Below are 17,570 nucleotides of genomic sequence, written 5' to 3'. Positions count from 1 at the left end.
TATGTCTCCTTTATGTTTCAGTGCTGGGCATCAGAAGTCTTGTTACTTGTGACATATGCGGAATTAGGGACATCACTGCATTTCATGGTTAGCCTTTCCGGGTAGCACCGACCACGTGAACATGGGAAGTGGTCACGTCCGGGTATGTACTTAAGCTTCGAAACCGAAGCGCTCTCTTGATAACTGGTGAAAGAATATCCTGACCGTCCCGCTTTTGAACTCAAGTAAGTACTATGATTGGGGGTGCACCGTCGACTTTTGATTTTGTTTGTGATACATATTTGCTAAATGGTCTAATCCCTGAGGTGGGGGCTAATGAGTCTATGTCTTTTGTTTTTACCAAACCGTAGTTTCGTTAACCTTGTAAATACCATAGCCTTGGTATGATTCCATCCATAGATGGAAAATCTCTAACTGATTAATTACTCAATAACTCTCACACTTTAAAATTTTGGAACAAGCTACTGATTGACAGCATTTACTTGAAGTCACTGCAACTTGCAAAATACTCAAGCTTTTATGGAACCTTACTTAGTTATTCTTCCAGTCTTTGGTATTGATGTACATTTATAGTAATAGTCATTTATGGTGTTTTCCTTTTCTTGTATATAGAAACAACACAGTTTTGTTTTCTGTGGATAAGTGAGAACATGTACTTGGGGTATAATCTGCCCTTGTCCCTGAATTGTGAAATTTTGAAAAACAGTGCCACTACACCGAGTAACATTTGTGAAAGGTGTGTAACTCTTGAGATGATTTAAAACAAATTGAGCGATACATTTACGATGCGATTAGCTATTAATTAAAGATCTGTAGTGATTGTCGATCTTGGATTTTTTGTAGAATTTAAGTAAACCAGAGAATCTACTGCAGAGAATCCTTGCTCCCTCTCGAGTGGCGGGTACATAAATCATAAAATCTTTAGGTAAGATTACCCTGGAGTAATTAATATTTTTCTTTCTTTCGAGCTACCCACATACTTGTATTGTTCCTGGTATGTGCAAGAGACACTCACTATAGCATGATGTATTTGACGTGTGTCCTCTTTATAGGGCATTTTATATTGTGGCATCTTATGACTCTCTTTCAATACTCATGCGCTCAAATCAAATAAAGAAGAAACACGCTCTCTCGTGTATTCACGTATGACCTTAACGATCACATGCACACTTTGAGACTGTCTATGTTTTCCCTTCAGTTTTGTCTCAATTTAGTCCTTGGGTGTTTCTTAACAATAGAAAGTGCTTACATTCTAGATCTATACAGCATATGTTTCAGTCATGCATTTTGTATGTTACATATTCTTTGTAGATGTTGTCCGTACGTGTGCTTCGAGTGTTGGTGAATGGCACTCGTTTTTGCTTTTTAAAATCACAGGTTTAATTTGATGTAATAGTTATTCTAACCTGCCACTTCCTCAAAAAGCTTTATTTTAGAGGATATAAATTCATATTTACGTTCTTTAAGGAGTTTAATAAGGAGACTGTATGTTTGTGTAAAGTGTGTCATGTTTATGTCCTGTTTTGTAAACAGATCTAATTGTTGTGTCATGCAGAACTTAATAAGGTTTTATACATATATGTCATCTTTCATGTTTGCTGCCCTGATGAAGTCTTCTTTAAGGTGAAACCTGTTGGCTGCACTAGTTCTGACAGAGAAGGAAATAAGAGAAAACCCAATAAAGAAAAGCAACTAACCTGACAACCAGGACCTGTTTGTTCTATTCACTTTGATTGTTGAATTACATTCATGAATTGATTTTGTTTGCCTCTCTATTTGTATGTGTTGAATGTTTGAGTCCTATAGGGACTATAGGGCATGGGGTGCGGTCCATGAGGCTCCTCCTCTTTTCTAAAGCATTTGTCCCCAGGGGATGAAATCCTGGGGACCTATTAGGGCTCTGGAGGGGGCTGCATTCCACCATCCCCTTAGATGTATTTAGGCCCCAGGTTTGGGGTCTCTGCGTCCCAGGGGGACTCGGGCGGGAGAAACACAGTCCCTTCCCCTTTTTATTCTATGTGGCCCTTGGGGCCTATTAAGGCTTAGGGAGAGGGGCTGCATACCATCATCTTTTATTTATTTGGATTTGGCCCAGGGGCATAGAGCCCTTGGGACTGGTATGGCTTGGAGAGGGAGGCTGCATTCTGCCTCCGCTTAATATATATTTTTTGCTCCAGGTATGGGGTACCCGGGAACAAAAGCTAACCCTATGCTGCGCACTTCAAAGGCAGTGCATGGTGTGGGGTTAGCAGTCTGCTGGGGGTTGACCGCATCATATATCACACCACGAGTGTAATATGTGAGGTCATAATCAGTGCATGGCGAGGTAACAAGTTACAGTAAGATCCAACTATAACTGGTGAATGTCTGTGTTTTATTATGTTATACACATTAACCCCCCCCATGCTCATGACGAGCTCAGCTCATCATGAGCCACAGTGGCCGTGTGCTCATGATGAGCTGAGCTCGTCATAACGGTCAGAACGCTCGCACACGGGGCTAATTCCCCTGCTGTGCTGAACGTTCTGAAGAAACGGGTGTGGCCGTGACAAGCTCAGCTTGTCATGAGCACACGGCCAGCGTGGCTCATGACGAGCGAGCACCGAGGCACTGTGCGCGCCCCCGCCCCCCAGCACAGCGGGGGAATTAGCCCCGAAGGCAAGGGTTTAATGTTGTCACTGACATATTTACCTATCTATTACGTTACTTTAACCTTTGTTTTTTCTGTGAATTTCTAGTTTTTCTTAATGTAAAAGTAATGGTTTATTATCAAATGCAAAGCCATCCATGCCCATATTTATATGTGTAACTCAGTCACAGTTGCAGTCACCACTGGGTAGTTATAGTGAGGACCATATGAAATATGCATTTTTATGTGCTAATAACTTTGCTGCCTTTTGAAAAACCTTAACAAAATCTTCCACATAAAGGTTAAGCCAACACAGCTTCTTCCTGGAAAGTTTCGTAGTGATCTATTACAAGGGGGTCAAACAAATGGAGGGGAGTCCAAAATGTGTTTTCCACTTGCAAATTTCCAAAGGGAAGTTGAAAAGCAATATCTCAAAAATGACTGAATGCAATTACACCAAATCTGACATAAAGCTGTATCATGTTCCATAAAGTCTGATTTTTAAATTTGGTTTAAATATGTTTAGTATGGTTTTTTTTAATTAAAACTCAAAATGTATGTTTATAGAGCGACATGATGCTTCCACGGAGGATCTGTGGATCCCCATGGATCCCCATGGATCTCCATGGATCTGCATAGCCAAAATGTACAATTTTACATCTGTCATCTTGACTCATGTGTCCAATTCCTGAAATACATTTTAATAAACATAACGGGCATGGTAGGTGTACCCTTACAACTTGGGCCACATGGGGGAATCCAACCTGAACCCCCCGGGCTAAAATGAACAAAATATTATGGGTGTTTCGAGGATCCATGGATTCTCTGGGGGCCCAGGCATGGCCCCCACATGTAGATTCACAGAGGATTAGGCAATACCGAGTGTCACCAAAAAACAGAAGAGTGTTCGCTGCCCAGGGGTTGAGTCAACCAGACCTTGCGTCTAACCCCGCACCATCAGCAATGCGGAGCAGCGGGTGGGAACCCACAGGGCATTGGATACTGGGCCGCATGCGGCTGAAGCATGTGTGTGGTGGGGCTTTGGGCGCCTGTGAGGTTTAGCACTCATGGGAAATTGGGCATATCAGCCAAGCCCACGCCACCTGTGGAGGGTGCTACTTGGGACATGAGAGATGGATGGGTGCCCAAGGGGCGTAGCGCGAAGGTCCTTACTTTGGGAACCTATCCAACACAAATCCTACTTGGTGTTTGATAGTAAACACCAACATAACACTTTGAGTTGGGTTCAGCTTACAAAAATATTGCAAACCCAGTGCAAAACATTAGTAAATCTGGGCATAACTTTCTTATAAAGTGTCACTTCTCTTTCACCGTCTCTTCCCCTTCCCCTTTTCCCTCCATATATAACCTTTCTTTCTTTCTCTCCAGCTCTCTATATATATATGCATATACACACACACAGACAGGTGTGCAAGGGTGGCCGGACCAGGCTCGCGAGTGGGGGTCGGGCGCAAGGGGGGGTTGAAACCGCGGGCTGCCTAATAAAAATATGAATAAATAAAACTTACCTTGCTGCTGCCCGGTCCTGTGTCTTCTTTCCTGCTCGCTTATGTCTGACTCCAGGTTGGAACAGGAAACAGGCAGCTAGGCTCCCACCCCTAAGCGAATCACAATGCTCCAAGGGAGCGTTGTGATTGTTCTGAGCGCCTTGACGCAGGCTCAGACAGGGGCAGGAGGGGTGGGCATGTTCTCCATGCAGTCTGCAATGCAGCCTGCATGAAGTACAGGGGAGTGCGCATGACTGTTTTGGGCTGCCTGAGAGGGCAGACCAAACAGTCATTGTGCACTCAGAAGTGGGCAAACCACTCCCCCCCTGCCCTGCTCCATAAGAAGAGCAGCCCCGACCGGCATAAAAAAATATAAAATGGTAAGAACTAAAAGGTATTAACATTTTATCTATTTGCTTCTCGCAATGCGAGAAAGCAGTGTGGCGTGTGTATGTGTGAACCTCCACAACTCATATTTCAACAAGAAGATGCGAATTTGTAGTTTCACAGTTTTAACTTTTTAACAGATCAAAAGCCGTTCTGCTCTACTTACTGTTTTAAATCCTATTGAAGAAAATAGCTTATTTGTGACTGTCTGAAGCCCAGAACATGAGTATGCATTACTAATGGGTACCAATAAAATGTGTGTTTAGAAACCACCGTGGGATTAAAAGAATTATATACGGCTCAGAGTAAAGTGCACATTAATATTGTTTGGAAATGTACAAATCTGCTGTAAACTGGTTAATCATGCAGACAACAAAAATCATTTACTTTGTGATACCTTTCGCTAAACCATCGTTGGTTGGGAAAAATTATCAAACACTACCATCTCCTGGGCCAATTGGTTATTGCAGGCTAGTCAAAATGTGGTTTTATAGTTATCTGCGATTCGGTCAAAATAGGATTTTGTGGATTTTGGAGGCAAAATCCGGAGCTAAAAATCACATCAAGTTTGGTTTCAGATGCTGGTGACATCCTCGTTTTACGTCAGACACTGAGGCAGGGTGACTTCATATTATTTGTTATACTAATTGATAAATCGAGGCTGCTACCCACGAATGCGGCACTGTTATTTAGTATTTGAACATGTAGAAGATCACTTAACATGTAACAGACAGAAAAAAACAATATGAAGAGCAATAGTGATCTGAAAGTCAGGTTATAAGTGATGAGATGGAGAGGACTTGGTAGACCATTCCACATGCTGTCTATCTAACTGAAAAGAAAGGGGCACATTTTGGTCCATCCTGTAATAGGGATGAAGAAGTTTAGCTTAAAAAGCAGATCTAAGGAGCATAGGAGGAATGCACTGTGTGGATTTAGGCTGCAAAAGCTGGGTCTCTGATGATAAAGAGCACAATGAGTGACTGACAGGGCCAGATTTACCAGTTTCTCACGCAGTGCAGTGCAGTGCAGCAGTCGCAAATGCTGTGTTACTTGAGAAGGAGAGAATAGGAGAGCGTCTTATTTACATCAATATGGCAGTCTCCTCCCCTCTCCCTAACACTGGGCACAGAAATGTGTGGCAGTGCGCCACGGACACACATTTGGACTGTAATGCATGGATATCTCTGTCCGTCTAGCACAGGTTTTGTACTGGAAGAATTCCTATCCAGTACAAAATACTGTGCTCAGACTAACTTCAAACCTTTTCATACTTTTTATGTGTTCTCCTTCATATTGCTTATCTGAAATGGGTACTATTTTCAGGCAGTGAACCTTGTCTACTTCTTTAAGTAAATAGTGCTTAGCTTCAGATACCTTGGGTGGCTGTGTTGGAACGTCCATTCACCATCCTTGGTGTATGCCCCCTTGGCAATGCAAAGCTGTTCTATGTGCAGCTTAGCGTTAATTTAAAATAATTTGCCAGCGTAAAACAGGTTTCACGCTGGAAAGTAATAGGTGAACAAAGGTTTTGTGTGGTTTTGCATCCATTTTGGGATGCAAAACAGCTTTAAATCTTAGTAAATAGACCCCATTGTATTTTAAACTCAATTGGCCTGATTCACAAAGTTACACATACGCTTTTGTGTAAGTTCACTAGTTTGTTTGATCACTGTCATGATATTGTGGCAAATAATATTGTTGAAAAAAATATGTCAAAAATATCATTCACCACAATATAGTGATCCTATACTTATATTGGTAAATACAAAAATATTGCAAAAAATATATAATTGACATTTATACCATACAAAACTATATATATATTTTATATATAGAGAGTTTGATCAATCAATCAAAGGAGGCTTTATTCGATTGAATAAACAAACAATCATAAAAACTCAAAGTCAAAAACAATCTTGCAATTCATACAGACATAATTTCATTATTAATTACATTCATAAAAGTTAAAAAGATGTTAAATTTCCAAAGCCATCATACAGTAGGTTTTTTATAAAAGTCCATAACTCATTAAAAGCAATTACATACACTGTTGTTTCCTTAGACTCAAAAAAAATTTCATGATAGTTGCTAATCTAAAAACAGTGGGGCATATTATCAAGAAACAGACTTAAAATTATCGCCACTTTAGAGGCAGGGAACTGCAGCTAAAGCGGCGATAATGGGCTTGATAATATGCCCTTGTGAAATTCTATAGAAGCCAATTCTCTATGGCATGTTATCAAGCCCATTATCAGTTTCCTGCCGATAGAGCGGCGCTAATATTGACTCCGTTCTTGATAATATGCCCCATAGTTCTCATTCTCCAAATGTTGGAGAGCCAATAAAGCAGGACGGCATTGACGTAGCCCACAATGTTTCAAAATAGGAACAGGTGGAGAGTAAAACCTACAGAAAAAAAGTAGCATGTATTGTGGATTGTGGGGATGTATTATCGCAAGGGCATGGTAGGAGGTTTTGAGACCAGTCATTCCTTGTAGGGAAAGTAACTAGTCTGTAAAAAAAAAACCAGCCTAAAACGAGTTAAAATAAATCTATCATAGGCGCTTGGTACAAAAGTTAGGTAGGGTTGAATATTAAAAGTAGTTATAACCATCTGATTGTGCAGGAATGTGGGTTTTAATATCTCAGATGACATTATGATGGTGTTCAGATGGAGAATACCAGGACGCTTTAATTCCTTCCTTGTTATTGCCCCAATTGTAGTAAGATTGGTAAAGTAGTCTAGATGGCCAAGATCCTTCAGAAAAATTAGAAGATAGTTTAACCATGGAATCCTCATTGCACCTCCAGTTTCAAAATGTCAATAAGGATGACCCTGTTCAATTTGGCCACAATTTTGGTCCAGAGTTTGTGCCATAACAGAACAGGCTCAAGCCTGATTAGATCTGAAATAAAAAGTAGACCTAGCTCGGTGTGACAGATACAAGCGGAGGTACTACTCGGGGACTGATAAGATGTATCTTAGCAAGGAGTTCTCTGCTCTCTGGATTGGTAGGAGGTCACATGCCCCCAAATCCCACTTCCATACACTGCAGCTTAAACACACTTGGCTTTATAAATTCTAATAGGCTCCTCTGTTTTTTTTTACCTAATTCTTTTGCGAAGGCAGTAAGAGCAGAGGTAGTACATAATAGTGCCAGTTTTTTTTGCTGCAGCTGCCAGCACCCAGCTATCATTATGGGAAAAAAGAATGTCCAGATAAGAAAAGGTCTTTCTAACCCCAATCTTTTGTCCTGCCACATATATATCTTTGCATTTCTTTATTCCCAAGCTGTAGTGCATAATAAAAGTTTTGGAGGAGTTTACCTGTAGGCCTAAGTCCCATATTGAAGGTCAGACAGGACAGAATTCTCATCAGCCCAGTCCTGAAGGCGTTCAAGAACAATTCTGCCCACTACTTTTGTTATGTTATCCAGCAGGGAGATTGGTCTGTAGCAACCTGGATCATGCCTGTCCCCCTTCATAAAGATGGGCACAATAGTGGACTCCACCCAAGTGGGAAGAACATCAGTGCTACAGTTGGCGTTGAGCTCCTGGACCACCAGCAGCCCCCACAAGTAAAGGTTTGATTTAAACATATCAACGGGAACCCTGTCCGGACCAGGCGCCTTACCGCCTTGGCTTCCATCTAGAGCTCGTTCCACTTCCTTCAAAGTAAACATATGTTCCATGTGGTTTTTTGACTGATGATTTGAGCCCTGCATCCTATAATGTTGGATATCCATTGTGTCAGGTGAAACCTTTCCCTCAGGGTTTCCCCCACCCTTATACACTTGGGCAAAATGCCCTATCCACTGCTCTTCCGTTATAGCTATCTCAATTAACAGGCCAATGTTGGTGGTAAGAAATAGTGCCTGGATTACCTTCCAGAAGGCTGCTGTGTCTTTAGACTTTGAGGCCACATAAAGAGCCTCCCATACCTCCTTCTTTAATGTGTTTTTCCTGTCCCTTATTGCTTGATTATATTACCCTCTCGTTAGCCTTATCTCAATGTGTTTCTCAGGTTTTTATGAAGTACCTTCTTTAGTTGGGAGTAAGCTTTAGTGCATCTAGTGTCAAACAACCCTTTCCGAGAGCTATTCCTGTTTTTGCGCCTTGTAAGGGTCTCTCTTATCGCAGTGGTTATTGCCATAAAGGAGATTAAAATTATGTCAGGGAGAGCTGTTTCAGTCAAGCATATCTCTATGAGTGGACAAATCCTGAAAGGTTTTTAGTGTCAGATTAGCAAAGAGTGCACTGCCATCAGTGGACGCATCAATAAGTAGCACTCTATGTAGTAGTGGTGCAACTAGGTGAGTCGAAAAAACCTTGGAACCACTCTGCAATTAGTAGAAGAAACTACCAATTAATTGAATAACAGGAGTACCCTATGCACAGGCACAAAATATCAGTACAAAGATTATGTAACAGACATGTAACAGTGAACAAATAAACAAAGCAACAGAAAGTAGTAGGGATCTCCTGTGGGAGAGTAGTTCGATGGAATCCTTTATTATGTTAGACAGCCAGCCGACACGTGTTTCATCGCCTATGCGAATCCTCAGGGCTGAAATAACAAATAAGTAACAATGGAGCATCTTGTATATAGTTGTGCAGAAATATTAATCACAACATCTCATGGTGTGTGAGAGCAAGTAATAGCTTCCATTAGGGTGGAACAGAGCATTAAGATGGCAAAAGAGTGCACCCACACGTAATCGTGGCGATTGTGCGCATACTGAGCGATTAGCGGTTAGTGCTGGTAGTGTATATGTGAGAAAGTGACAAAAGTCCAAGTGAGAATAGTATAGGGCGAAATTTCTTTGAAAATACCATGACATAAACGGCGTATAATCCTAAAATATAGGAATTAAGTAAAGACATCTCGTGAAAGCGATCATGCAAACGAGTGTGGCTAGAAGTGATTGCTTCATTCATACTTAGTGCAAAACAAACATAAATTAAGGTGACGTGTAGGTGCGACTTAATCGTGGAGATGACACATACCTAAACGTGGCTGTGTCACACCGGGAGGTCTGTATAGATGAAAAATAAAAGAAAAGACGGGAGGAAGAACTAATAAGTGACAATTCTCTCTAAGAGCTGGGACATATACGTAAAAATCAAAATGTGTAAGCTTATATCTCACCGCTCTGCTGGTGATATTTCCAACCCGGCAGGGCCCTTGGCCTGGGTTGTAAGTCTCAGGGAAGTGGTGTTCACACTGTATAAGGGTCAAACAATGTGGGTAATGAGATAATATGAGGGTAAACAATAAGAGTCTAGTATAATCTTTGAGTGGACAGTTAAATTAAAAGATTCAGAACATCTATTAATCTGTTACCCAAAGCACAACCGACCTACAAGGTAACATGTTGTACTTAAGAATAAAAATAAGCTTAGCACTTAATACTATTAGCTGGGTGTGCATTAGATGATTTCCGAGTGTCCCGGGAGTCCATAAATAAGCTACCGATCATAGAACATATCTAACATCATGTATGGCATTGTAAAGTCCTGATAAACGTTCCTTGCCCGTGATCCTGGAGTGGGTGATCACTAAGCAAAGTCCCAGTGTAATGCGTAGGTAACAAGTAGAAGAATCATCAAAATCGTGCTATTCTGGAAAATTAAATAACATAAGATTCAGTGCCCTATATTTAGGCGGGGGCACGTGTATACAACGAAAATTAGTATCTAACAAGGATCATATTAGTGATACCCTAGGATGCCAGTACAACATCTTACCTATTTATTTATTTTATTTATTTATAGCTGTTTTATAACGCGCTCTGTTACTACCAGAGTATCCTGGCGCGAAAGAGAAGAAAAACAAGCAGGTGGCCAAAGAAAACAGAAGAAATTAGAATAGTCTAATAAGCAAATCTAAAGAGTTTTCAGTGCCTTCTTAAAAGGTACAAAATTCTGGATTGATCTTAAAAACAGTGGTAGAGTGTTCCAAGCAGATGCCGCAAGGACAGCAATTGACTGGCCTCCTAGGCGCACACGTCGAAAGCGAGGTACACTCAACAAATTATGATCAGCTGAACGTAAAGATCGAGTGGGGGCGTAACGGCTAAATCTTTTCTTCAGATACGAAGGCCTGAGACCATTGACTGCTTTAAATGCTAGTGTCAGGATTTTAAAAGTAATCCTTCGTGATACTGGCAGCCAATGTAGTTCTTTCAGATGGATGCGTACACTCTCTCTACTGGGCACATTACAAAGAAGTCTCGCCGTCGCCTTTTGAATGATCTGTAATCTAGCGACTAAAAAGGCAGGAGTTCCACTGAAAAGAGAGTTGGCATAATCGAGCCGTGATAGTATTAAAGCCCTCGCAACAGACTCTCTTGCCGAAGACGGAAGATATGGAAAGAACTTTCTCATAGCCTTAAGAGACCCGAAGCACACCCCTGTAAGTTTCTTTATGTGTGCCTCAAACCTCAGATCCTCCCCAAACCATACTCCCAGGTTCTTTGCAGGGATGGTAACTAAACTTGGCAGGGGAAAATCCGGAGGCCACAGGAGTTCTCTAAAATTAGGCACAAATCGGCCATACAACAAAATTTCTGTTTTATCTTCGTTACATTTCAGCTGCGCCGCCGCTAACCAGCTGAAAACCGAAGAAAGACAGGATCGAATAACCTCAGTGCCTATTGCTGTGTCAGGCCATGTAAATTATAATTGCGTATCATCTGCATACGCCATAATTTTGGCCCCCATTTGTTCAGCCATCACTATGAACGGGGTAAGGTAGACATTAAAAAGCAGGGGGCTCAATGTAGACCCCTGGGGTACCCCGGTAGTAAGAGGCTTGGCCGAGGAGGAAAAAGGCGGGATCCAAACCAGCTGGGACTTGTCAGACAAAAAAGATTTCACCCATTCCAGAGCTGAACCCACCACACCTATCTCAGCCAATCGAGTCAGAAGGAGAGAGTGCAGGACAGTGTCAAACGCGGCAGAGAGGTCCAATAAAATTAGAACCGCTCTCCCGCCACTGTCCAAACACTCCCTAATAGCCTCTGTGATCTCCACCAAAGCTGACTCCGTGCTATGCGCTGCACGAAAACCGGACTGAGCAGGGTGGAGAGCCTCAGAAGATTCAACAAAGGCATTCAACTGACGAAAAGCAAGTTTCTCTCCAATTTTCGCCATCGCTGGAAGCAGGGAAATTGGTCGATAATTACCCGGCACAGCAGGATCAGCTCCCGTCTTCTTCAACAAGGGAAGGAGCTTTGCCTGTTTCCATTCCTCGGGAACCTTAGATGTCTTAAAGGATAAGCCCATTATTTGCGAAACCTCCTTTGCCACTGAATCTGCCACTACTGCCAGCACCCAAGCCGGACAAGTGTCACCAGGGGAGCCAGATCTCAAAGACTTAATCGCTACGAGCGTGTCTTCCACTGAGGGGGGGGAGAAAGCCTCCATCGTGTGGGTGGGAGGCGCTATAGGTCTAACATTATCAAAAATCCTACTCCCACCATTAGCAGCTCTGAGACTCTGCTGTATTTTAGCGATTTTCTCTAAGAAAAAAGACGAAAGAATCTCACACCACTCAGCCGAAGGCTTCCCCGATACTTGTTCTGCACAGGGGGAGAGAAAACTCTTGACAATAGAAAAAATGTCACGACTATTATTGTTGGCCTTCTCAATTCTATTGACAAAATATTCAGATTTAGCCAGTTTAATACTGGCGTAATACTCCCGCTGTGCCGTCTGGTATGCCACCTTGGCTTGTGGGCAGTAAGCCGTCCACCACACCCGCTCCAATTTTTTACAAGCAAGCTTAAGTAAGCGTAATTGGGGCGAATACCAAGGTTGCGAAGGGGTCAACCTATCTCTACTCGAATTAGACCCCTTCGACGAGGCGGACATCCCTGCTCCCATCCACCCATCAAATAATTGAAGTGCCGAATCCAACTCAGTCCCCAGAATAGGCCTATTTTGATCAAGTCAGGCAATAAAATTGCCTATGTTGATCTTCGGAGGGCACGTGTTCCTGCAGGACTTGGGCGTATCTTTCATGGCCGACCATGTAAATCTAATCAGCCGATGATCAGTCCAAGTGAGAATTTGAGGGGCCTCAACCTTCAAGGGAAAATTAGAGCAAATAACATCCAGAATATGCCCACCCATATGCGTGGGGGAAGAAACCCATTGGGTAAGAGAGGCCAAGTCAAGAGAGTCATACAAAATCTTGCTTTCCTGAAGATCAGAACGATTAACATGAATATTCAAGTCACCAAGCAGTAGAGAGTGCGAAAACCTCACTGCACGGGGAACCAGAATCTCCAAGAGAGCTTTAAGGAAAGGACCCGAGGGGCCTGGTGGTCGATAGATAAGGGAACCTCCCAATGTAAAATGTGGCGACAGAACCAAAGAAAAGTTCACAATCTCCCCCCTCAACTATCTCATCAATAATTTCAACATTAAGGACCCATGATTCCCTAAAGATAATGGCTAATCCGCCACCCCTACCACTGGCTCTATCTTTCCTCTGGATCTTAAACCCTCTAGGGATGGCCAGCTCAATGTCAGGGGCACATGAGCTATTCAGCCAAGTTTCTGTTATAAACAGTAGATCCAGCGTGCCATCTTCCAACAGCGAAAAGATCTCAGCTGTATGCTTACTCACTGAGCGAGCATTAATTAAGGCAGCAGAAATAGAATCTAGACCTAAAATAGAGCCTGATGAAATAGACTGATTGATACTGCAATGGAAACCGCAAGCAGAGCAGGAATTAAGACTAGCTGGATCTATTGTTATACACCTCAGTCCCACCACAGCCGGCGGCCGGAGCGCCTGCAGACTCTCTCGAGTATATACCTTCGATGTTTTATCTGGGCTCCACACCTGTAGGGTAGCCCGCCCAGCGTCCGTCGCGTCTGAGGCACGAACGGGCGCAGACGGGCTTACCTTTGGCGTACCTTCGGCGCGCCTAAGGCGCGCCCGCCATGCGCGACAGCTGCGCGCTAATGGTGGCATGCTAATTTTATGCTGTGTCCTCTCTCCCCCAGCTAGAACGCTGCCACCAGTTCAGCTGGGGAGAAGGACTACTTTCAAGATGGCCACCCACCTTCCACACAACCGGAACAGCAGCCGCGGTGGAAGGGGCCAGGAGAGGCTTTTAAAAGAGAACAGGTAAGTCAAAGCATCCCCGCGATGTTCCTGCCCAACAAAAAAGGGTTAGGCAGATAAAAATGTACACAGTAAAAAAAATCGATCTTCAATCAATCTTCAAATGTTAAAAAATCACCCCAGCTCTAAATAATGGCCACAAGCTAAGCGGAGGTAAAAGGGAGCTGCCACCACCCAATCGCACCGGAAAGACTCACAGCCTCCACTGAATTTATACTTTGTCCTCTCTCCCCCAGCTAGAACGCTGCCACCAGTTCAGCTGGGGAGAAGGACTACTCTCAAGATGGCCGCCCACCCTCCACACGACCGGAACAGCAGCTGCGGTGGAAGGGGCCAGGAGAGGCTTTTAAAAGAGAACGGGTAAGTCAAAGCACCCCCGCGATTTTCCTGCACAACAAAAAAGGATTAGGCACATAAAAATGTACACAGTAAAAAATCGATCTTCAATCGATCTTCAAATGTTAAAAATCACCCCAGCTCTAAATAATGGCCACAAGCTAAGCGGAGGTAAAAGGAAGCTGCCACCACCCAATCGCACCGCAAAGACTCACAGCCTCCACTGAATTTATGCTGTGTCCTCTCTCCCCCAGCTAGAACGCTGCCACCAGTTCAGCTGGGGAGAATGACTACTCTCAAGATGGCCGCCCACCCTCCACATGACCAGAACAGCAGCCGCGGTGGAAGGGGCCAGCAGAGGCTTTTAAAAGAGAACGGGTAAGTCAAAGCACCCCCACGATGTTCCTGCACAACAAAAAAGGGTTTGGCAGATAAAAATGTACACAGTAAAAAATCGATCTTCAATCGATCTTCAAATGTTAAAAATCACCCCAGCTCTAAATAATGGCCACAAGCTAAGCGGAGGTAAAAGGGAGTTGCCACCACCCAATCGCACCGCCCCTACCTATAGCTGGTGTAAAGGCGTGTTGTGCCCAGGAGTCGTATACGATCTCAGTAAAGATCTCAATTGTTTCCGTGGTATATAGGAACAACAATGACGAGGTATTGTCAGTGTTAAGGCTGAGATCGAGGCTTCAGTCAAACCAAACAGAGATTATAGTAAGAGGAACTAAAATCTAACCCGATTCACAAGAGTGCATTGAAACAGCGTACTCCCGGGTCTCCGTGTTCCTGTATGGACATGTGACCCGGAAGTTGTGGACGTTAAAAAAGGCAACGTAACGTAACAGACGTTCATTAGAGACTGGCCCGCATACCGTAGTGCATGCGACCGTCGTATATTTGTATAAGGAAGTGGGGGCAGGTATGCTCGTTCTAATCCCGAAGGACTGTTTGGATATTATAATACAGAAACCCGCGCTCGAGAAGAGTAACAGGGTGAAGGGACTCCTAGAAGATCGCTTTATGAGTCAATTACCTGTCAAGTAAAACAGAACAACGGGATGTCCAACTCATTGTGATATAGAGCAAACATGCAGTATTAAGTGTGTGCAAGTATGTTCATGCGTGCAGGTCCCACAAATACGTGGCTGAATACCATACAGTATAATGATGATCAGTGACTCATTCCTAAATATTTGCCATGTTCCATCAAAAAGACTTAACAACCACAATGACCTAACATTCCTGGAGGTGTATATTGCCACTGTAATTGTCAAAAGATAACTAGTAAAAAAGGCTCTTATTAAGTGATGGATAGGGATATCACAAGTCATGTGATGACCAAGTAATACAAAACAGTGCCCACGGTTAGCGGCCCAGTCTCTAATGAACGTATGGTACGTTACGTTGCCTTTTTTAACGTCCACAACTTCCGGGTCACATGTCCATACAGGAACACGGAGACCCGGGAGTACGCTGTTTCACTGCACTCATGTGAATCGGGTAAGATTTTAGTTCCTCTTACTATAATCTCTGTTCGGTTTGACTGAAGCCTCGATCTCAGCCTTACAACTGACAATACCTCGTCATTGTTGTTCCTAGATACCACGGAAACAATTGAGATCTTTACTGAGATCGTATACGACTCCTGGGCACAACACGCCTTTACACCAGCTATAGGTAAGATATTGTACTGGCATCCTAGGGTATCACTAATATCATCCTTGTTAGATACTAATTTTCATTGTATACACGTGCCCCCGCCTAAATATAGGGCACTGAATCTTATGTTATTTAATATTCCAGATTAGCACGATTTTGATGATTCTTCTACTTGTTACCTACGCATTACACTGGGACTTTGCTTAGTGATCACCCAATCCAGTATGACGGGTAAGGAACGTTTATCAGGACTTTACAATGCCGTACATGATGTTAGATATGTTCTATGATCTATAGTTTATATATGGACTCCCGGGACACTCGGATATCATCTAATGCACACCCAGCTAATAGTATTGAGTGCTAAGCTTATTTTTATTCTTAAGTACAACATGTTAACTTGTAGGTCGGTTGTGCTTTGCGTAACAGATTAATAGATGTTCTGAATCTTTTAATGTAACTGTCCACTCAAAGATTATACTAAACTCTTATTTTTTACCCTCATATTATCTCATTACCCACATTGTTTGACCCTTATACAGTGTGAACACCACTTCCCTGAGACTTACAACCCAGGCCAAGGGCCCTGCCGGGTCGGAAATATCACCAGCTGAGCGGTGAGATATAAGCTTACGAATTTTGATTTTTACGTTTATGTCCCAGCTCTCAAAGAGAATTGTCACTTATTTGTTCTTCCTCCCGTCTTTTCTTTCATATTTCATCTATACAGACCTCCCGGTGTGACACAGCCACGTTTAGGGTTGTGTCATCTCCAGGATTAAGTCGCCTACACGTCACCTTAATTTATGTTTGTTTTGCACTAAGTATGAATGAACTGATTACTTCTAGCCACACTTGTTTGCATGATCACTTTCACGAGATGTCTTCACTTAATTCCTATATCTTAGAATTATACGCCGTTTACGTCATGGTATTTTCAAAGAAATTTCACCCTATACTATTCTCACTTGGACTTTTGTCACGTTCTCACATATACACTACCAGCACTAACCGCTAATCGCTCGGTATGTGCACAATCGCCACGATTAAGTGTGGGTGCACTCTTTTGCCATCTTAATGCTCTGTTCCGCTCTAATGGAAGCTATTACTTGCTCTCACACACCATGAGATGTTGTGATTAATATTTCTGCACAACTATATACAAGATACTCCATTGTTACTTATTTGTTATTTCAGACCTGAGGATTCGCATAGGCGATGAAACACGTGTCGGCTGGCTATCTAACATAATAAAGGATTCCATCGAACTACTCTCCCACAGGAGATCCCTACTACTTTCTGTTGCTTTGTTTATTTGTTCACGGTTACATGTCTGTTACATAATCTTTGTACTGATATTTTGTGTGTGTGCATAGGGTGCTCCTGTTATATCTCTATGTGTGGTTTACATGTAACTACCACTGCCTTAGTTACGGCATCTTGGTCTACCATGGCCCATTGAAGATAGTACCCGTTGGTACTATCAATGGATATGTTTTCTAACAGCCGATCATTGTTAACATTAAATCTAGAGGTTTTACTTGATGGTAACATAATGATCAGACACAGTGGGAAATGGTCAATAAGTGAGTTCTCTGAGACACGAAAAGAGTGTAATCTTTGTGCATGGTTGTTTGATAACAAAATATAATCTATGGTGGAGCAGAGGCCCCTACCATTGAAAGTCCATGGCATTTACTGTTTTAAGTAAATAGTGCTTAGCTTCAGATACCTTGGATGATTGCGTTGGAATGCCTATTCACCACCCTTGGAACGCCCCCTTGGAGCTAGGTAATAAAAAGCTGCTCTATATGCGGCTTAGCGTTAATTTCAAAGAATTTTCCAGCGTAAAACAGGTTTCACGCTGGAAAGTAAAGAGGTGAACAAAGATTTTGGGTTGTTT

The sequence above is a fragment of the Lissotriton helveticus genome, chromosome 4_1, assembly GCF_964261635.1.
Source record: "Lissotriton helveticus chromosome 4_1, aLisHel1.1, whole genome shotgun sequence".
Classification (NCBI taxonomy): Eukaryota; Metazoa; Chordata; class Amphibia; order Caudata; family Salamandridae; genus Lissotriton; species Lissotriton helveticus.
The sequence above is the reverse complement of the archived record's forward strand: the minus strand, read 5'-3'. Positions refer to the sequence as shown.